Below are 23,341 nucleotides of genomic sequence, written 5' to 3'. Positions count from 1 at the left end.
CTCTAATATAAAAATGGCTCGTACAATTCAAACAAGATCAAAAGCCAGAATTTTTAAATGGGCCAAAGACATGACATAGATCGCAGAAAAGATACAGGAAATAAATGAAAATGTATACACAGCCTCACTTGAAATCAGAAAAATGCACATTAGAGCCATCTTGCCATTCTCTGATATTCCTTTTTTTAAAAAAAAAATTCAGACTGCTGGTGAAAAGGACATTATCATCCAAATAGTTGCTGAGTCAGAATTACAGAATCTCTATGAGGAAGAGCTACTTGATAATATCAAAAGTACAAATGCATCTTCCATGACTATCGTACATCTATATAGCTAATCCCTTTCCAAAAAAACCTCACTGCCACTGAGTAGATTCCAACACAAAATGCCTCTATGGGTTCCTGATATTATAAATCTTCCCTGCAGAAGCATCGTCTTTCTCCCAAGGAATGGATAGTGGTTGTGAACTGTTTGCCTTGCTGATCTCGGCTCCTTCTACATAGATACATATAGCCATTTATATGAGCAAATGTGACTGGAGAGAACCAATGGGGGGGAAAGACTAAACCCACCGCTCTGGAGTCCATTGTGACTCACAATGACCCTACACAGGGTTTCCAAGGCTACACAAATCCTTGCTGGAGCAAAAAGCCTTTCTTTCTGAATTTCCAACCTTCCAATTAAGCAGCCCATTGTTTGACCAAGGGCATCCCCCTGTAATATAGACTGATTAAAGAAATTATGGCACATCCATCCAGTAGAATACTACGCATCTGTAAAAGAATGATAAATTCCTTAGGGACTGACACAAAACTAGCCACAATATATTTTAAGGTCAAAATGTTCAGAAAATTTGTAATTATGCTAACTAATTTTAAAAGTCAAACACCCAGGAGCTTTAAAAATATATTTTCTTAATGTAAATAAGTAAACATTAAGGTTAGCAATGGAACGCTAGATAATTAGTAATAATACCTGGATAAACCAGGTAGCTGAGATACTATATCCACTTTAAAAATTTTTGAGAACATACATCTTTTAAAAATTCAAGTTCAAACTAAATTAATTCTTAAGTTAAAGGGAAAAGGCCAGAAAGCGCATGATTTTATATCCAGAATAGGCAAATCCACACAAAAAGAAAGTGATTGTCAAGAATGGGGAAAGGAAAAATTGAAAAAAAAAAAATGCTAACATAGTAGACAGGATTTCTTTGGGGGGTGATAGTAATGTTCTAAAGTTAGATATTGGTGATGGGTATACAACATAATACGTAAAAACTACTAAACATGTACACTTTAAAATGGTGAGTTTTGTGTTATGTGAATTGTATCTTAAGATCACAAAAAAGATTACTACCTATATATGAGGGTAATTTTACTTATTAAATTCAGACAATTTGTGCATTTTAATTAAAAATTCTAATTTTACCTTACATTAAGAACTACTGAGAAAGAGTAAAATGCCCTAATCTGAATTTTACCTCCTCTTCCAGGATTGATCATATTGACTGAAATAAAATCTTCAACGCTAAATTCAAAACTACCAGCCCAATCCCAGGGAACAACAGACTTTCTACTCCTGGTAAGAATTCCGGTCTTGGAAACTCACGTGGATAGTTAGTTCTACCTGTCTTATAGGGTCGCTATGAGCTGACCTCTACTGGGTGGCAGTGAGTTTGCTTTTTTAAGAGATATTTTACATAAATTAGCTTAAGCATAAGGAATCCTGGTGGTACAACAGTTAAACATTTGGCTGCCACTCAAAAAGTAAGCACTTTGAAATCACTTAGTAGCTCTGTGGGAGAGAGATCTGCTAGGGATCACCAAAACAAACCCTCCTTGCCATGTACTCGATGCCCACCTACTCAGTGACCCTGTATGGCAGGGTAGAACTGCTCTGTTGAGTTTCCCAGACTATAAATCTTTACTGGAGTAAAAAGTCTGTTACCAGATAAAAAGCCCTATATTTCTCCAGAGAAGCAGCTGGTAGTTTCAAACTGCTGACCTTGTGGTTAGCATCCCAAAGTGTAACTGCTATGCCCCTAGGGTTCTCCCCATAAAGATTACAGACTATAAAACCAGGGGCAGGGCAGGAGTACTTCTACTCTGTCATGTGGAATAACTCAGTTAAAAGCAACGCTACAGCACAGCAACTAACAACGAAAGCCTGCGGATAACATAATTTACGAAGCAACACTCCAAAAGGTTGGTGATTGCTTGTTGTTAGGGCGACGTGGTTGTGTGCCTTGAAATCAATTTTGATTCACAGCAACCCCATAAAAGCGAGTAGAACTGCCCTATCAAGTCTCCTAGACAGAAATATTTTTGTGGCTAAAATTAAAAACAGAAAATTTACTTCCAAACACTGAAGTATTGATGTCCATTGTGGGGAAGAGGTATTCTCCCCTCTGTGATCTGCAGTTATTTAAGAGACATGAAACTTAGGTGATTCTTTTCAAAAATTATCTCAAGTTTTAGCCTTCCAAATCGACTTTCTACCACTAATTAACAAACTTAGGTAACACCTGTCAGACATTGATAAAACAAACTTTAAAAAACAAAGCCAACCCACTTCCCTCAAGCCAATTCTGACTCAGAGCTGCCCTAAATAGGAATCTCAGAAAAAGGAGTCTAATCTTCTCCCTCAGAGCAGCTGATGAGTTTTCAACCACTGACTGACCTTGTAGTTCGCAGCAGGACCCTTATCCCACAGCACCAGCAAGGTTCCTTTAAGCAGACTTAGAAGTCATGAAATGACTTTAAATGGGGCAAAGTTAACTGCAAGCCAAAAAGTTGGTTCACGTTTGGAAAGAAAGGCCTCTCCATCTACTTCCAAAAACTCAGCCATTGAAAACTTTATAGCCCACTATTGTGACATACATGAGGATTGTTATGAATTGAAATCAACTCAATAGCAACTGGTTTGGGTAAAATAATAAAGCTTAGAGAACACGTAAGAATAACATCTCTACAGTGCTACACAACACAACTCCTAATCCTATATTTAATTCATAAAGTGCAACGTGCTGTATAAATAACCAATTATTTTTCTGAGCAACTAAGTAAAATGTATCTATTACATGCATTTAAATATGACTAAGGAAGAAGCAACTGAAGATTTTTTTACTATCTCAAATTAATGAACTACATGAAGCGTTCAGAATCTCTTAAAACATTACCTATAGTATTAAAATCTTGAATTTCAGAGCAGAACAGCAAAGTTTTAACCAATGCTTTTAAAAAGTACTTTAAGATATTAGTTTATTAAACATCAAAAGATTCCATTGACAAAAATACAATTTATTCAACATTTACAGGATGGAACTTACAGTGAATTTTACACTAACCTTATATTTCAAGTATCCTCTGCCTACAAATGTCAGATTGTCCCACTGCAATTTTGAGCTTGTGCGTTTAATAGATTTATTTTTCTTTATGTAAAAATGTGCAAAACAGGGAAAGATAGAAGTTTGGGGCAGTATTTGTGCAAGGTCTTTTTAAAAATCCTCCAATCAAGTTATTACATAAGTTGATCAAATGAGAGATCTAATTTATGACTAAAATAATCTTTTTAATGAGATATAGACTGCTAGCTATTAGTTTAAAACCAAGAAATTATATTCTTATTCTACGGATTCAATCTAAGCATATGACTATTTCCGAACAACTGTACTGAATTTTCCAATGAAAGAATAGGTAATGCCACATATTCTTGTTTCTCATATAAACAAAGACAATTTTCAAGTATTGAAACAACCTTAACCCAAATCTAAAAAAAAAGTGTATCTTAGTTTTTACTCAATAAATAAATTTCCCTCAAGCAAGATTCGAAAAATACTTTGTTATTTTATAGTATAGAACCTTTAAAGAAGGCTAAAGTTTTGCCACACATACACACATGGCTTAAGCATTGAAAAAATTTGAAATTTCAGCTTTTCACCATTTAACCTTTCTCCAGTTATGCAAAGAAAAATACTCTCTGAAATGTCCCTCCAAAATACAGACGCATCGAGAAACACACTTCCATAAGAATATTTTCAGGGAAGTAACAGGGCAAGTTCCATTAAAAAGAAAAACAAAACATTGCAACTTAAGTGTCCTATTTCTAAATATGTTTTCATCCCTGAACTCTTTAGGAAATGTTTTAATAAACTCTCATATAATATACAAAATACCCCAGTTAGGGAAACAGTTACCCAACTTGTTAATTTGTGCATCATGCCAAATATAAAAAAAAACTATACCAAATCAATACTACTTTAAATACACAAATATGTTTAACATGCTAAATGTTTCCAAAATTGTTTTTTAAAAACCTAAGCTTCATCCAATAAAATACACACCGTTGTTAAGTTGTTCTATATTATTAAAAAGCCTTCACTATAAAGGCATGATCAAGGTAAATAAGTTAAAATTTTAAGAAAATGGGTTCATTCAAACTTCAGGATTTACCAATATGGACGACAAAGTGAAAAAAACTTAAAATTAACAACAGTGACAACTACTAGGGCTTAATTATCACTAGGTTAATTTTACTAATCAAATAAATGGTACTTTCTATTAATAAACATTAACTTTGGAGGAAACCAAACATCATAGGTATTTTATGAAAACAAACTGTAAGGTAAATTTCCAAACATTTGAAACGCCTCAGGTTTTGAGCCCAGAATTACTTGGCTACGTAGCTCTGCCTCTAAATGCCATTCGTTCTGCTGTATTCCAGTACATTTCCTGATTCCTAGAAATGGCCCCTTCATTACAACTGACGGCTAGGAAGTTCCCAGCAATGGCAAAGACAGACGTTTTTCTGTTTTTGTTAATTATGGCAGAAACGGACAGTCACCAAGCAGCCACCCTGCTTGGAGTACGTATACCAAGGTATCCACGGCACTCAATCGCACGTCTGAGGTATGTGTTTCCCATGAAATTGTTTCAATCCACAGTGGCTGTGGGAGCACAACCCTAGAGCACCTAGTATTAAGGTTGCCCCAATATCCTTGAAATATAAAAGGTCTCCGGCATGTCCCAGGAAGGAGCAGCCGCCTTCGACTACCAAAGGCCCACAATGGCCGCTTTTCGACAGCAGGAGTCAACAGCCAACAACCACGTGAAAAAAATGCCGCAAGGAAAGCTCTTCCGGGCAAGAGGCGTCCCCGCGGATCACGTGCCGCACACCGGAATCCGCGGATCGCTTGGAGGGACCAAGCCAAATTCGGTTCCCGAGATTAAAGAATTGGGTCCTGGGGCCATCCCCCTTCCCAGCAGCCGTCATTCTGTCCCCAGGCACTTGCCCGGCAGTCAAGCCACGGCGTCTAGCGCCCTCCACCCCCACCCCGGAAAAACCAACCAACCAACCAACAAACAAAAAAACCGGAGCAGAGAGCTTGCCAGCGACTCCGCCAAAAAAGCCTGGCGAATGCTGCAACACACGCACGAGCAGCGCGGGTGGGCTCGCGACTTTGCACAATACACGTGTTCGCTAAGGCGACGCGAGCTTTTGAGAGTGTGGTTTTTGGCTTCTCACGTTGCTCTGCTCAAAGTAACCTCTTCCTTTCAAAGACTGCCTTCACCTCTCCCGGAACCTACCCTCACCAGAGTGAGGAGACACAGGTAATCCAGGCTCCAGAAGGCTAGGCGAGATCTTTGCTTTCCACCACCATCTCACAGTGAAATAGCCCCTAACTTCCCCCATCGTCTTCGCACACAGAGATGCCTCGATTTTGGTAATTGGAATTCCAGAGAGGGGGTTGTTTGTCTGTTTATATTTGAGCCTCACCTACCATTGAGGGGAGAGATTAATAGTGGCCAGAAGCCCCCCAAAACTAAAAACAAGCTATAGGAACACCCCACAATGAAAAGAAAATAACACGTGCTCTTCCCACCTGTTTCCCCTCACCCTCATTTCTGCACCTAAGAACCACTGGCCCTTTGTTTACCAAGTCCCCCACTCCTATATACAACTCACCTCTTCATCCTCCTCTATTAAATTCAACAATCTGCTTCAAACAATTTGCTCAGAAATTTGCTAAAAGAGACATTGGCACGGGTGTCAAAAAGCTGCACCTAGCTCCTCAGAGAAGCGACGTCAGTACCATCTCCCCTCGGAGTTTTGGGACCTTGCGACTGAGCTCTAAAATGCAAATCGCATGAGCATGATTCTCAATCACGAGCCAGCACTGAGCAGGCAGTCACGCGATCGCACCATGCGGTACAGCACCCCACGCACGCGAGGGCAGGGACGCGCCAAAGGCGCTTCTCACCCCGCCCGCCTCGTGGCTGCTCTCTCTGGCGTCGATGTTTCCAGTTAGTTCGCAGCGCGACACGGAAGTGAGGTCGAGAACGCGCGAGAGGTGACATGCGCAGCCTCGCTCAGGGGGACCATAGGCGCGCGCCAAAGGCGGCACCGCGCAAGGCCCAGCCTGGCCCAAGCGTGCGAAGATGTCTCAAGAGGAGCGCTTCTCACGCCGTTCAAATACAGAAGAGCTTCAAACTCTCGAAAAACTCTAATCGGGCTGGTACTAAGCGACGCCCTCCACCCACGCCCGAAAGTTACCGTGCGGGGCGTGGCCGGCCTCAACCCGAGTCCTTCACATCCCGCCGGGGGCGGGTTATTCTGTTCGGTTTGCACACCGTGTGTCCGCTCCAGCTGAAGAGCCTGCGCGCGCACCAGACGCCCACGTCACCACGCACACGCTCCTACCCGCTAGGAGCCTGTCGCGCAGGCGCAAAAGGAGGCGCGAGCAGCACCACCCTCGCCCCTCCCCCAACGCCAGGAGGCCAAACAGCCCGGGAGCAGCGACAAGACCCTGGGGGCCCGCCCCCGGAGCTGAAGCCGCCGCCTTTCCAAGTTCCGGCAACCCAAGAATGCCTAATGAAGCTTCTAGACTCAAGAAAGTTGGAGCTGGAGGGTAGCACCCCAATTCCGTCAACATCGCACACGAAGCCTTCGTGAAACCTATGAAACCATAGCTGCCTGGCTCTTCACAACTTTGCCTTTCCACCCGTTCCCCTGGGCACCTCGCCGGCCCCGCCCCTGCGGCGCCCAACCCCACCCCCAAGAGGCTCCACAGACCCTCTGGATTCACAAGCTCCTCAAATGAATCCGAGATCTTCCTCCCGGTTGTACGCTTGGGAAGTACCTGGTGGTAGGGAAAACTTGAAGCAGGGACCCTTAGGTGGTCGGGTTTGCAACATCCACGACTAAAGGATACTAAGGAAACAGAAAACCTCATTGCTAAGTGGGAAAGGAAGAACTGCCACTAAATTGCCTGTTTCAAAGATAAGAGATCCTAGTTAGGTAGTAAAACAGGAAGCTGGGAGTTTTGCGCGTAAGAGTATCCAAGCTTAAATGCCTTCATCCTGTGCTGCACATTTTTGATCGTTCATGACATTTAAGTTATGAAGTGCAAAGAAAAAGATATCCAATATCTACTTACTATCTGCCGGGCAACAGCCGAACTATGTCAACGGGCAATACTTATACTAGTCAAACATCAAAAATTAGTTACTGTTCTTCATCTTTACCCAGCCGCTCTGTCTTCTGTGCTGCTGCTAACATGCCAGTAAAAAGAGAATGTTGCCTTACGTGAGGGGGGGGGGGGAAAGCAAAGAAATAGAACACAAATTGTGGTCCATGTTCCAACAGTGTTTTCTTTCACTCTCACAAGAATTAACAAGTTTTGCAAATCAACTTGATACTACGTGACAATACAAAATGTAATGAAGGAAAATGAGGCTGAAAGAGAAAACCAAGAAGAGGTGGTTTATCCAACAGAACTGCTCTGACCTAGAAGGGTCTTCTTTCTCTTCATTTTGCTCATCCTGAATGAATACGGGACAACAATGAAATAAACTGTGTTGGAATAGTATGAACTGGAAAATGGCTGAAACCTCATTGCAGACACTATGTCATCAAGAACATTCTGAGTAACGAACGAATGTAATTCCCAAGATCCTAAGCAAAATTGAAAGCTAACAGCTGCTTTGATAACCTTTTTAAAGAACACCAGTGACTTAATGGGTAACCATTGGGCTGCTAATCACAAGATCAGTGTCTCAAACCCATCAGCAGCTCCCAAGGGGAAAAGATGAGAATGTCTGCCTAAGATTTACAGCCTCAGAAACCTTAGAGTGCAGTTGTGAGCTGGAATTAACTAGAAGACAGAGTGCTCTTCTTCCCTAATTTTCAACAAACTCTTTCCTATAATATGCCCTATCAGAGTCTCCTACCTCATCCATTTCTGTGGCAGAAATAAAATTTGAGTTGACTTAGACAATATCTGATGCTAAAGCATGAATGGTCATTATATCTCATGTACAGCTTACTGACTTGTCAATGGAAGCTTGGGTATTTTCTAGGATAACAGGTAACAACCACTCATCCCAAAAGGAAAAAAATAGCCAAATAGTATCTCTCATTAGGGATTCTCTGAAAGTGAGGAAGCAGAGGTTCCTTTCAGATGCTCTTTTCTTACTCAAAGTTAACTTTTTTTTCCCCCAATCATTTTATTGGGAGTTCTTACAGTTCTTTTGTTTGTTTCTTTAATCATTTTATTAGGGGCTAATACAACTCTTACCACAATCCATACAGACATCAATTGTGTAAAGCACATTTGTACATTCATTGCCCTCATCATTCTCAAAACATTTGCTCTTCCCTTAAGCCCCTGGCATCAGCTCCTCATTTTCCCCCTCCCTACCTGCTCCCCACTCCCTCATGAACCCTTGATAACTTATAAATTATCATATCTTGCACTGTCCGACGTCCCCCTTCACCCACTTTTCTGTTGTCTGCCCCCAGGGAGGAGTTTACATGCAGATCCTTGTAATCGGTTCCCCCTTTCCAAGCTACTCTCACCAGTGGTCCTGAAGTTATCATCCACCCTGGATTCCCGGTGTTTCCAGTTCCTATCTGTACCTGTGTACAACCTCTGGTCTAGCCAGATTTGTAAGGTAGAATTGGGATCATGATAGGAAGCATTTAGGAACTAGAGGAGGAAAGTTGTATGTTTCATCATTGTTACACTGCACCCTGACTGGCTCGTCTGCTCACTATGACCCTTCTGTAAGAGGATGTCCGATTGCCTACAGATGGGCTTTGGGTCTCCACCCTACACTCCCCCTCATTCACAAAGATAGGATTTTTTGTTTTGATGATGCCTGATACCTGATCCCTTCCACACCTCATGATCGCACAGGCTGGTGTGCTTGTTCCAGGTGGGCTTTGATGCTTCTGAATTAAATGGCCACTTGTTTACCTTCAAGTCTTTAAGACCCCAGACACTATATCTTTTGATAACCAGACACCTCCAAGTTAACATTATACAGAAAGTAGATCACCAGACCTTTCTTCCTTGTTTGTCTTAGTCTGGAAGCTATGCTAAAACTTGAATATCTTAGCAAATACCACGCTTCCACTGGCGTAGCTGTACATGAGGTCAATGATCAGGAATCAAGCCAGATCAAGTTTTAAAAACCAAGCTAGCTAATGCTGATATTCCTGGGGTTCAATCTTGTCCAGACTAATACACACAAAAAATTTCCGTGGTTTTCTCCTTGGTTCAATTTTGTGGAGTTTACTAAATATGAAGAAACAAAAAAGATGAGAAAGAAGCATGAGATATAAGAATCTGACTTAGGAAATACAGTTATAAACTTAGATTACAAACACATAAACCCTATACCATTAAATGCAACTTTTTCCTATTCAGTAAATACATGCAAAAGAAGATAGGGCAACACTGGCACTTCATGCACTGTTCGGAAGTTTATTCTACAGCCCCAGAGTTGGTACAGCTCTGGACAGTCTTGATGACTACTAGCACAACAGGGTTCCCCTCCCATAGTGAAGCCTGGTGGCACTGTGGATTGAGCACTGGGCTGCTAGTCACACAATTGGTAGTTCAAACCTCCCCAGCCACTCCACAAAAGAATGATGAAGCTGTCTGCTCCAGTATAGGCTTAGTCTTGGAAACCCTATGGAGCAGTTCTACTCTGTCCTCTACAGTCATTGAGTCAGAATCAGTCCTCTAGCAGTGAGTCTGTCCCATTTAACTATTAGTTACACAATGCCTGAAAGAGTACAGATACATATTTATGGAAAAAATAAATATTAAACCACTGATCTCAGTTCTCTATGAAATGCCAAATATCAAATATAGGCTCATACTACATTTAACCCTACTCAAGTAATAGACGCAATCAAGTACTCTTGCTTTGGTTAACATTTTCAAACGATGCCACTGTAAGTAGCCATAACTAGTGCCACCTGTCAGGAGCCCTGACACAGTGGCTAAAAGCTTGACTAATGAAAACATAAATACAATAACCAATACCCAGTAATTCTTAACTCACATTTTTCTTTAAGGCAGCACTTCTCAACTTGTGGGTCACAACCCCTTTGGAGGTCGAACAACCCTATCACAGGGGTCGCCCAATTCATAACAGTAGCAAAATTGCAGTGATGAAGTAGCAAGGAAAATAATTTTATGGTTGGGGGGGGTCACCACATGAGGAACTGTATTAAAGGGTTGCGGCCTGAGGAAGTTTGAGACCCACTGATGCACACAATTACTCATATCAGAAACCCATGCCATTATTTTTTTCTTAGAACCCATGCCATTCTTTTTTTTTTTTTAATTTTAACAATTTATTGGGGCTCATACAATTCTTTTCACAGTTCATATATATACATACATCAATTGTATAAAGCACATCTGTACAGTCTTTGCCCTAATCATTTTTTTCTCTTTTCTTCTTTTACATTTTATTAGGGACTCATACAACTCTTACCACAATCCATACATATACATACATCAATTGTATAAAGCACATCCATACATTCCCTGCCCCAATCATTCTCAAGGCATTTGCTCTCCACTTAAGCCCCTTGCATCAGGTCCTCTTTTTTTTCCCCTCCTCCCTCCATGCCATTCTTGACACCTTCCTCTTCTCATCTCCCCCTTTCATCTGTCTAAACCAAAAAATACAAACTCACTGTCACCAAAGTAGATTCCAACTCACAGAAACTTTTATCTAGTGGACCATTAAATCTACCTGTTGATTGTACATCAAGTAACCATCCCTGATGATATGTTTTGAAAGTACCAAATGAGGGGGTACCCAAAAAACCCCAGAACCCCCCAAAAGTTTTGTATTTATAATTTTTTTATAAAACCTTCTTCCCTTCAAAATACTCTCCATTATACTTAATACATTTGGCAAATATGTGATTCTATTCTTGGAAACATTTTTTCAAATTCATTTGTTTAGATGGCTGATAGCACCTCCCTCTTTTTTTCATCACCTCTTTTAAGTCATTTCATCACATCTTTTAAGTCTCTGTCCTTTCCATCGCCTTACGGAAGGGTCCCGGAGGGGAGACGAGCCAATCAGGGTGCAGTGTAGCAACAATGAAACATACAACTTTTCTAGTTCCTAAATGCTTCCTCCCTGCCCCCACCCCACCCCCACTATCATGAACCCAATTCTACCTTACAAATCTGGCTAGATCAGAAGACGTACACTGGTACAGATAGGAACTGCAAACACAGGAATCCAGGGCGGATGATCCCATCCCTTCAGGACGAGTGGTAAGAGTGGGGATACCAGGAGGGTAGAGAGAAGGTGGGGTATAAAGGGGGAACTGATTACAAGGATCTACATATAACCTACTCCCTGGGGGACAGACAACAGAAAAATGGGTAGAGGGGGGCGTCGGACAGTATAAGATACGAAAAAATAATAATTTATAAATTATCAAGGTTTCATGAGGGAGGTGGGAGGAGGGAGCGGGGAGGGAGAGGAAAAAGTGAGCTGATGCCAGGGGTTTAAGTGGAAAGTAAATGATTTGAGAATGATGAGGGCAATGAATGTACAAAAGTACTTTACACAATTGATGTATGTGTGGATTGTGGTAAGAGTTGTATGAGCCCCTAATAATTTTTTTTTAAATCTCTGTCCTTTCGTGTCCCTCTTCATTCATGGAAACAAAAGGAAGTCGCATGGAGCAAGGCCAAGCTGAGTAAGTTGATGGACATCAAAACAAGGTTTGTCATCAATAGGCATTTCACCTTTTCTGAAACAAGAAAACCACTCATACACTTGAGTTTTTTCCATAGTGCTATCCCTGTAAGCTATGTTCATCACAACAGTTTCTGTGGCATGTTTCCTGAGCAGAAAACACAATTTCACAGCTGCATGCTGTTCTCTTACATCAGCCATCACACAAAAAAAGAGGCTCAAGCAAAACACTTTCATGAAAAAAGTCGCTGTGACCAGAGAGAACCTTCCCAGGCAAAGCCCCTGGGTGCACTAACTAACTCAGTGGGTTGCTTGATGCTCACCTAGGGAGGCAGAATGCATACTACTCAAGCTCCTCTCCACCCAGCACAATTCCGGGTTTTTTGAGGTACCCCTCATATGGCATGCAGAGAAATGCTATCAAAATTGAGGCAATGGTAAACTGATGAGGGAAGAAATGAAGGAGGAACATTTGGGGAGAAATTCACATGGAGCTATAACTGTATTTTTAAAGCTGGTGAATGAATACACAAATATATATTCTATAATTCTTATAGTTTTACATACCTCAAATGTCACATAATAATGTTTAACATTGCTTGCATATATTTGTCACCAAAGGAGTTACGGTCAATTTATATTTCATGAAACACTTCATGGGAGAAGCAAAGGAAGACATTCAGGGGCTTACATGATCTATGCTCACTATTTTTATTATGATTTTTGTTTGTGGTTTTTTTCTTTTTTATGATTTTTTAAAATCTCCATTAGATGTGATTGTTGCCAGGTGCCACTGAGTCAATTCTAACTCTATATAAGGACATTTTAAGCCAAATCTTTCCAAGAATAAATAGCCAATCTTTCTCCTGAAGAACTGCTGGAAGGATTCCAACCACCATTTCACTCAGCAGCCAAGAACCTAACTTTGTTTTCTACTAGAGCTCCTCCGTGACCTTGGACACATCTTTCCAAGTATTGTGCCTTCAAAAACACTAATTTTTCTTGCCTTGTCTTCTCTACCTCCCTTTACCCATTCCCTAACGCTAGGCCGATTCTTCCCTCCACTCATCCCTTCCATTTTCCTTAATCAAAAATATTATTGTTTCTGTCTTCAATTTGGGGGGACAAAAAAAGCATTTTATTGACACACAATCCACATAATTTCAATAGCTCAATCATATCAAAACAAGCCATACAATCACTGCCACAATTTTAGAACATTTTTCTTCTATTCTGTACTCATTGTTATTAGCTCCCCATTGCCCCCCAACTTCCCTTGCCATGCCCTCAAAAAACTTAATCCAGTTACTGTCTCTACAGATTTACCGATCCTGGATTTCATAGACAGAATATCCCAAAAAATACTTAACAACAATAACAAAGTGAAACAGATAAAAATTCAATGGAAAAGAAAGCAAAAATGAGTTGCCTTGAATCTTGAATTAAACAAAAACACAAGCTTTGTAAATTTTTACGGGGACAGCCTCATCTTTCTCCTGTAGTTCAATGGTTAGTTATCATGTAATATTGCTTTAAAAGTAAAATGAGGTTTGCATTAACCTAACCAAAGATTTTGGCTTTTGTCCTCTGTTCCTAATAGATCATCTCTTTTTTAAAAACTTTAGAATTTAAAGGTCTTAGATGAGGACCCCAGATAGCACCTACCAGGTGATGCCAGTGAAATCATAAAGATGGGGGCTGGCCAGGCGTAACTCACACAAAATCATCATTATCACCTCCTGTAAGAGGATGGGGTTTGCATTATGTATTAAGGCCACCAGAAAAATTGTGGGCACTGAATCTCCAAAGGCTTTCTGATTGATAAAAGACATAGTTTATCTCTTTGGGGGCCACTGGGATTCCATGTTGGGAACCCTCTCACATTTTGTCCTATGTGTCTCTCCTTATGCTAATCCTGCTTTATATCCTTTATAATAATATATATGTAGCGAGACACCAGCACTTTCTGTGAGCTTTGTGAACTAATCTAGGGCATAATAAAACCTGAAGAGGCAGTAAGAGGGAGCACATTTAAAGTGAAAAACATAAAATAAAAAAAGTGCACACACACACAAAAAAAAGAACCCCAGAGGTTACTGCTAATATCATGAAGGTGTAGAGCAGCATTTCTCAATCTGTGGGTCGCGACCCCTTTGGAGGTCAAACAGCTCTTTATAGGGGCCACCAGATTCATAATAGTAGCCAAATTACGATTATGAAGTAGCAACAAAAATAATGTTACGGTTAGGGGTAGTCACAACATGAGGAACTATATTAAAGGGTTGTTGCATTAGGAAGGTTGAGAAGCACTATCTTAGAGGAAACCCCCAATTTTTCAGCCAACAGGTAAGCGGTGAGAAAGTGGGAGGACTCCTCAGCTAGGAGGCAACATCCTCAAAGGAGCTTTGGGGGAGCAATTAACAAATTTGCAGCCAGGAAATCAGAAGCGTGTGGCTAGTTAGTTAGGGTCTACGTTAAGAAGTGCGGGCACAGGCGACTGTTGTCAAAACTGAACAGAGTTCTGAAAACGGGATGCTATTGTTCTTAGGCCCAGCAAGTTGGTTCCTACTCATAGCAACCATATGCACAACAGAACGCAATACTGCTTGGTACTGTACCATCCTCACAATTACTGTTCTGTTTGAACCCAATGTTGCAGCTATGTGTCAGTTCATCTTGTCAAGAGATTTCCTCTTTTTCCAATGCCCCTCGACTTTACCAAGCATCATGTCCTTCTGCAGTGACTGGTCTCTCCCAATAACATGTCCAAAGTACATGAGACAGTACCGTACCATCCTTGCTTCTAAGGAGCACTTTCAAAACATTAGGCAGGGGGGAGTGGAGAGGGAGGGGGAAAATGAGCAGCAGATATTAAGGGCTCAAGCAGAAGGCAAATGTTTTGAGAACAATGATGGCAACAAATGTACATATATTCTTGACACAATGGATGGATGGATGGATTGTGATAAGAATTGTACGAGCCCCCAATAAAATGATTATTTTTTTAAAAGACAGGTTAGGTTAGTAGTCCATGGTACTTTCAACATACTTCACCAGCACCATAATTCAAACGCAGCAATGCTATTTCATTCTTCCTTATTCAATGCCCAGCTTTTACATGTATGTGGGGCAATGGAAAACACTATGACTTGGGTCATGTGCATCTTAGTCCTCAAAGTACCAACCCCTTGCTTCTCAACACTCTAAAGAGGTCCTGTGCAGCAGATTTACCTAATGTAAATGTCGTTTGATCTCTTGCTTGCTGCTTCCATAAGCACTGATTGTGTATCCAAGCAAGACAAAATCCTCAACAATGTCAACCTTTTCTCCATTTATCATGATGTTACCTAGTGATCCAGTCCTGAGGATTTTGGGTTTTCTTTACATTGAGTAGTACTCCATACTGAGGGCTACAATCCTGGAACTTCATTAAGCAAGGACTTCAGGTCCTCCTCACTTTCAGCACGTAAGGTTGTGTCATCTGCACATTGAAAGTTATTATAAGCCTTCCTCCAATCTTGATGTCACATTCCTCTTCATATAATCCAGCTTCTCTGATTATTTGCTCAGTATAAAAATAGAACCAATATGATGAGAGGTTACAACAGTGACCTTTCCTAATTTTAAACCATGCAATATTCCCTTGTCCTGTCCACACAACTGCCTCTTAATCTATGTACGGGTTCTGCACCAGCACAATGCAGAGTTCTGAAATTCCCATTATTCTCAAAGATATCCAGAGCTTGTTATGATCCACACAGTCAAATGTCTTAGCATTAACAACAAGACACAAGTAAACATCTTTTGGGTATTCTGTTTTCAGCCAAGGTCCATCTGACATCAGCAATGATATCCTTTGATCCACATCCTCATCTAAATTCAGCCTGAACCTTTGGCAGCTAGTTCCTTGTCAATGTACTACTGTAACCATTATTGGACAATCTTCAGCAAAATTGTACTACATGTGTTATTAATGAAACTATTCTATCATTTGAGCATGCTGCTGGTCACCTTTCTTTGGAATGGGTTCAAATATGCATCTCTTCCAGTCAGTTGGCCAACTGTCTTCAGACTTCCTGGTCTACATAATTGAATGCCTCTAGTGCAGTGGTTCTCCACCTTCCTCACGCCGCAACCCTTTAACACAGTTCCTCATGTTGTGGTGACCCCCAACCATAATATTATTTTCATTGCTACTGCATAACTGTAATTTTGCTTCTGTTATGAATTGTAATGTAAATATCTGATATATAGGATATATGTTCATTATTACAAATTGAGCATCATTAAAGCAGAGTGATTAATCACAAAAACAATATGTAATTATAGTGAAATATTTCTTTCTAGTTACAAAGAAATGAAATTTTGTCTTGAAGCATGGTGAAGCATTGGGTAACAGTCTTCATGCCAGGTACTCTTATGGAGGCGTATCTTCATGTGTGCAGACCTGCCTGGAGAGCAGCAGTGTCTCGGTTCCTAAAATCATGGGAAACAACTGCTGCTCTAGGGCTTCATCAAATTGCTGAAACATTTCCATTGGTATTCCACCAATTCCTAGAGCCTTGTTTGTAGTTAATGCTTTCAGTGCATCATGAATTTCTTTCTTCATCACCATTGGTTCTTGCTCATATGCTACCTACTGAAATGGTGGAATGCCAAACTAGTTATTTTAAGTACAGTGACTTTGAATATTCTTTCCATCCTCTTGAGGCGTCCCACATCATTCAACATTTTCCCCACAGACTCTTTCAATATTGCAACTCAATGCTTGAATTTTTTTCTTGAGTTCTTTCAGCTTAAGATTCGTGGAACGTGTTCTTCTTTTGGGTTTTCTAAGTCTTTGCACATTTCATTACAATATTTTATCTTCTCGAGTTACTATTTGAAATTTCCTACTCATCCTGGAGGGTCTAAAGGGTGTCAAATTATACCCTCTTTTAAATATTTTCTGTGTGTGAGGAACAAAAAGAAGTCTAAAGGGGCAAGGCTGGGGGCTATAGGATGAACAGGGTAATTAAGGTTCCCAATGAAATTCTAATAAGAAATCTGCTACACTCAAAGAATGAGTGGTGCAATGTAAGAATGGGGGGAAATTCCTCTGTACAACTTTCCTGGTCTTTTTCTAACCCAATTTTCATTTTCTTTTTTTTAAATCATTTTATTGGGGGTTCATACAACTCTTATCATCATCCATCCATCCATTATGTCGAGCACATATGTACATTTGTGGCCATCATCATTCTCAAAACATTTGCTTTCTACTTGAGCCCTTGGAATTTTCTTAAAACTTCTTCATAAGTCCATGAGTGTCCTGTTTCCTTTTAAAAAAATCTATCAAGATTACATCTATGGAGTCTCTCGGTGGCTCTCTTTCTGCTGCCATCGTGGTTCTGCATTCCCGGTACAAAATGTCCAGTCAAGTTGCAGAAACCGTCTCTGCTACCAAGGATCTGGAACAGAATCTGACCGTTGCAAATCAGGAGCCAAGCTCGAAGAGCAGGATTCCACACAGGTCACCACGCAACAAGCCCAGCTGGTGGCTACACATGAAATCGATGAGGAACCAGTCAGTAAAGCAAAGCAGAGCCAAAGTGAAGAGAAGGCATGCAAAGCTATGTCCGAACAGCCTTTGTCAAGTCACAGGGGTTACTAGAGGCACTATCTGGAAGGCAAAGACCACCCTCTTTGCCATCAGAGTCAGATGTCTACAAGAGCCCCACTTCAGAAGCCAAAATGAAGGATATATCTCAGCAAGCACCGCTAGCAGCTGTTGAGAAATGTAATATTCAAGGTGAAGCTATCTAGAATATTCAAGAACACACACTAACGCCAATTGTACAAAAGGAGAGTGAAGAGGAAGAAAGAGGTTGATGAAACAAGTGTGGAAGTAGGGACATAGAATTGGTCACATCACAAGCAAACGTACCAAGAGCAAAGACAGAGCCCTGGGAACAACAGTAATGATATTATAGAAGCTATTGTGGAATTAACAATGTACCCATCTGAAAACAAAGACCTGGTTTTAGTGTTTCAAATAAGTACACTTTGGTTTTAAATCTGTACTGTTTCTATCTTTTAAAAGTTATAGCTTCTTGTTGAATGAAAAAAAATTACATCTATGGAGAATTTTTTTTAAATCACCGATGAAACACACACCTTTCCTCTAGTTCTTTAAATCTTCCTCCTCTCCAGTCTTATAACCCATTTCTAGATTACAAATCCAGCTAGACCAGAGCATGGACACTGGTACAGCTTAGAGCTGGAAACAGGGAATCCAGGACAGATGAACCCCTCTGGACCAATAATGAGAGTATACCAGGAGGGGGAGAGTAAGGGGAAGGTGTATGTCAGGGGGGGGGGAATGGAGAACACATCACAGTGATCTGCATATAACCCCCTCCTCCCAGGGGGACAGACAACAGAAAAGTGGGTGAAGGGGGACATCGGTCAGTGTAACATATGAAAAAATAATAATATATAAGTTAACAAGGATGAGGGAGGGAGGTAGAACAGGGAGGGGGTAAATAAGGAGCTGATACCAAGGGCTCAAGTAGAAAGAAAATGTTTTGAAAATAATGATGGAAACATGTACAAAAGTGCTTGACACAATGGATGGATGGATGTTTTTGTGATAAGAGCTGTATGAGACAAGTGTTTTACTGAGAAAATGAATTTGCAGCCATCCACTATTTAAATACATTTTGTTTGGAATAAACTCATTCGCGCATGAACGAGAACCCAAGTAGCTATACTTTTTTTTTACTTAGTTTCTAAGATGTAATCAAATACTTAAAATAACCTTTCTAGTCATCCTCCGTTTAATGATATATTGCAAATTCTAGCCTCCACCTATGGCATAGGTTCCATTTTGTTAGAATGTTATCTGTTAATCTAAAGAAACAGGGTAAAATTGGGATACAATTTGAGTACTGACCTTACTAGCGGGTATATCTCCAGTCACTACTCTTGGTTTCCTTGGAGGTATATATAGTCTGTGGAAGGCAAAACCACACCTCCATCAAAGTCATTTCTGTGACAGCCCTCTTCCAAATGAAATTTAAAAGAAATTATTTCTATACCCTCATATTTATGATAAGCAAAAAACCGAGTAGCTGGTAAAGCTGCTTATATATAACCAAATACCTAATTGGATTTGGTTCCCTGGTTTGGAGGCTTAAGGTCATAGTTGCACGGAACAGCCCAGCTAATTGGCCTAGTAATGGGTTCAGTGCTTCTGTGTTACCTCCATGGTACCTGTGAGGTGCCTGAGTCTTAACAGCTTATAAATGGGCTTCCAAGGTCCAACCATTGGTCTCTATTTGCCTGGTACAATGGAAGAAAATGGAGAATCTGGAATGGGAAGAGGAAATGGAATTTGTGGTCAACTGCCCCATGAAGAACCACCTCCATAGCCATGACAACAGAAAAAAGATTGCATAGAAGATTCCTGGCAAAAGGTGGAAATGCAGAATGGAATTTCAAATTCTCATGGAATCCTGAATTTCTAGCGTTATGGAGGCTGGATGAACCTCTGAAAGTAATGCCTTGAGATAAACTTTAACCCTTATGGTAAAATTGTCCCCTGAAATCCTAAAACCAAACAGTTCAGCTTGATTAGTCAGAATGGCTTGATCATTATGCTCTTTTAAGATGTTAAAAAAAGAGATCTATATAGATCAAATTGACAGCAGCCACTTAAAAGATTAGACAGAAATCTTAAGATGCAGTAAGGTTCTGTCAATGGGAAAGGAACAGCTCGAAGGATGAGAATGGTCACACAGCTCAATGAATGTGATCACTACACTGAGTTGTGCATGTGCAAACCTGAACTGGTGTATGTTTTGGTTCCATATATTCTCAACTACAAAATAAATTATTGAAAAAAAAAGACAAGCAGTACGTTCAAAAAGAGATGAGGCGAGAGCACAGTGATGGAGGGGGAAGGTGGGAAGAGATAAAGTGGCAGATAAGGTTGCAAAATGCAGATCATCTAGCATATTGTAGGTCAGAGTACAGAGTTCAAAGATTGTATAAGTCCTTTTAAGTATCTTACATCTGTACTTTAATTTCTGCAACTCTAAATCTTACCTCTTCACTTCAGGACTATTAAAAAAAATCTCAACGCCACCGAGTTCATTATTACAACACATATTGACCCTATAGAACAAAGGAGAACTGCCCTTGTGGGTTTCCAAGGTTATAGATTTTTATGGGAGTAAACAGTCTCATTTTTCTTCCTCAGAGAGGCTGCTGGGCTTAAACCGTCAACCTTGTGGTTAGCACCCCAATGTATAACCCACTATGCCACCAGTTCTTTTTTCACTATAATAATCTCCTAAATTTCCTCTACTTTTAGCCTCTTCCAACTCCAAGCCATTCTCATTGGTAGAGTACATCAAATATTTAAGGCCAGAACTTTCAAAAGCCAGTAAAATAGAGGTTTCTTGACCTAAAGTGCAAGATTCTCTGCCATATATAGGTCCACATATTTTCCCCTTCTCTAACTTCCCTGCCTATTATGCCCCCCCAAAAAAACCCTTCATTCAAAACAAACTACTCTCTAAACATGCATGCATTTTCCACCATTTGATCTTAGCTCAGAATATCCTTTCCTCCCACCTCCGCCAAGCAACCACCATAGCCTTCTTCAATAAGGTTGCAAACGGTCATCCCACTGAGAAAAGGATATGAGCTTGAAAACGTATATGACAGTCACAGAGACAAACACACACCCCAGCCACAGGGAAAAGTTTGTTTGTTTGTTTGTTTGTTTGTTTGGTCTCACATGACTGAGCACAGAAGGCATGGTGAGATCTAATAGGAAATAAAACTGTTTGGCAGGATGACAAAGAGTCCTATGATCCTATACAAAGTCCTTAACCTTAACCTCAGTAGGCTTTACTTTCTTCATCTGCAAAATTAAGGCAATTAACAGTGTCCATGTCATAGTACTGGGAAGACTTACTCATTCACTCAGCAAGCATTTACTGTGTGTCCCATCACTGTTCTAGGTCCTATGGAGACAAAAGTCAATGAGAGAAAAATCCCTTCCTTCATGATTATTTTAAGGGGGCAGAGGGAGACATACAACACTGAACAACTAAAATAAATATAATACGATATGCTATGATATATATGTTACATAATAATAGACTCTATAGGGAAATATAAATCAGGGATGGACAATAAGGAAGAAAGCAATTAAGACATAAAGGAATTAAGCGTTCCAGACAGAGGGAACCAGAAATGAAACAATATGTGTTCTATATAATAAGAAAAAGCAAGTAGAAGATGCTGGAGCAGAAAGCAAAGAGCTATGGGGTAAGAGATGAAGTCAAGAGAAGGGAGAAGCATACACAGAACCTTATAGACCATTACAAGAGGAGTACCGGAAAAAATCCCGGAATTGAGCTAGATAGAAAGGAGCTTCGGTAGTGCTCATTTTCTGCTAGGCAAGCATCGAACAACTTGCTCTTAGTTAACCCAGTGATGTTACCTGGGAAGGTTCTCTCTGGTCATAGTCAATTTTTCGTAAAAGGTTTCACTTGAACCTCATTCTTTGTGATGGCCAATTTAAGAGAACAGCATGTGGCTGTGAAATTATTTTTCCTGCTCAGAAAAAATATAACAGAAGCTATTTTGATGTTGAACACAGCTTATAAGGACAGCACTATGGGAAAAATTCAAGTATACAAGTGGTTTTCTTGTTTCAAAATAGGTGAAATGTCAATTGATGACAAAGCTCATTCTGGATGGATGTCCAGCAACTTCCCAAATGGATGAAAATGTCGACTCGCAGTGCATATGGAGTTGGTTCAGCCAAGTTTTGCCACCGCAACAATGCACCTGTGGCTTTCCAGTGGACACTGGGCCTCCTCGCGCATACTTCCTCAATACAATAGCACCTTGTCCAGCTAAATGGTCATTCCATGATACCCCCCTTGCCGACATGATTGCTGAAGACAGACGTGTGTGTAAGCAAACGTGGTGAAGAAAGCTGATGATGCCCGGCTATCAAAAAGATATAGCGTCTGGGGTCTTAAAAGCTTGAAGGTACAGTAGGGATCTGGAAACACAGGGAATCTAGGACGGACAGACCCCTCAGGACCAGAGGTGACGGTGGAGATAACGGGAGAGAAGGGGTTGCAGAAAAGGAGAACCGATCTCGGGGATCTATGTGTAGCCTCCTCTCTGGGGGATGGGCAATGGGAAGGTGGGTGAGGGGGAACACCGGGCAGGGTAAGATAATAATTTATAAACAATTAAGGGTTCATGGGGGGAGCGGGGAGGGAAGGAGAGGGAGTGGGGAGGGGAAAAAAAAGGAAAACGAGCTGATTCCAGGAACCCAAGTGGAAGGAGAATTTTGAGAATGACGAGGGCAACAAATGTATAAGGGTGCTTTACTCAATTGATGTATGTATGGATTGTGATAAGAGTTGTATGAGCCCCAATAAAATGATTTATTAACTTAAAAAAAGTGGCTTTCCCTGACATTATAGAGACGTATCCTGCAGACAAACAACAAATGCAAAATGTAGTGCCTCTTGAGTCTCTCTAATTGTATCCTCTTGGTTCTGGTACTAGTAGCCAAAAAGAACTATGAGGGGAAAATAAGCCATGATGAATAAAGGGTTTCAACAAGACTCTAAACTTTGTCAGCAAATACCTCAAATAGCAAAAATATATAAAATTATGAAGCTGCATAATATAAAAATGAGAGATATGCTGAACAGCAGTAAAAACAAAATCTTCTAAGTTAAAAAAATTTTTTTTTCACAAGAGAAAAGCTTGTAGTTAGTTCAGGGATCGTTTGCTGGCCCTTAGGAGCGTTTTCCAGTCCAGTCTGTTGGGCTAAGTTAAAATTTAAGAACTGAGCTTTTATTTTATCACTAACATATTAGTATTCTTTGAAAAAAGGCTTTATCTTCAGAACAGGCTCCCTAACATTTAAAAAATGAGTCATAGAACCTGCCTTAGGGCCTTAAAAAGTAACTACTAGCTGAAAATCTATTATATAATCCATTTTCCTCCACCTATGTCCCCCAATATGTTTAATCTACAGCAAAGTTTGTCATATATCCTCCAACTTCCTTACTGACAGCTATTATTTTTCCCATAACTCGAGGGGTAAAAAACAAACAGTATTTCTGGAAGGTTTCTAATGTCTAAAACAATATCCCAAATCACTTTCAAGAATCTCAGGTACTATTTTGCCTTCATTAAAAATATATCCTTCATATAATTACTGAATGGTCTATCTGGATAAGATAGGCGGGATAAGCAATCTGGAGGAGAAAACAATGGGACCAACGGTTGTGGGA

General features: G+C 40.4%; 1 protein-coding gene across 16 annotated transcripts in view; it reads right to left on the bottom strand.

The window, feature by feature from the left end:
• MGA (MAX dimerization protein MGA) overlaps nucleotides 1-23,341 on the bottom strand; it is a 114,826-nt gene that overhangs the window by 66,313 nt on the left and 25,172 nt on the right. For 12 of the 16 annotated variants that reach the window (XM_075531318.1, XM_075531325.1, XM_075531327.1 and 9 more), the window contains exon 1: nucleotides 6,553-6,678. The exons of 3 other annotated variants lie outside the window; for them this stretch is intronic. The gene's annotated coding sequence lies outside the window, so the exon portion shown is untranslated. Of the gene's footprint in view, nucleotides 1-5,964; nucleotides 6,509-6,552; nucleotides 6,679-23,341 lie in introns of those variants that run through there. One more of the 16 variants, XM_075531319.1, reaches the window with a different exon arrangement.

The sequence above is a fragment of the Tenrec ecaudatus genome, chromosome 14 (assembly GCF_050624435.1).
Source record: "Tenrec ecaudatus isolate mTenEca1 chromosome 14, mTenEca1.hap1, whole genome shotgun sequence".
NCBI lineage: Eukaryota > Metazoa > Chordata > Mammalia > Afrosoricida > Tenrecidae > Tenrec > Tenrec ecaudatus.
The sequence above is the reverse complement of the archived record's forward strand: the minus strand, read 5'-3'. Positions and strand labels throughout refer to the sequence as shown.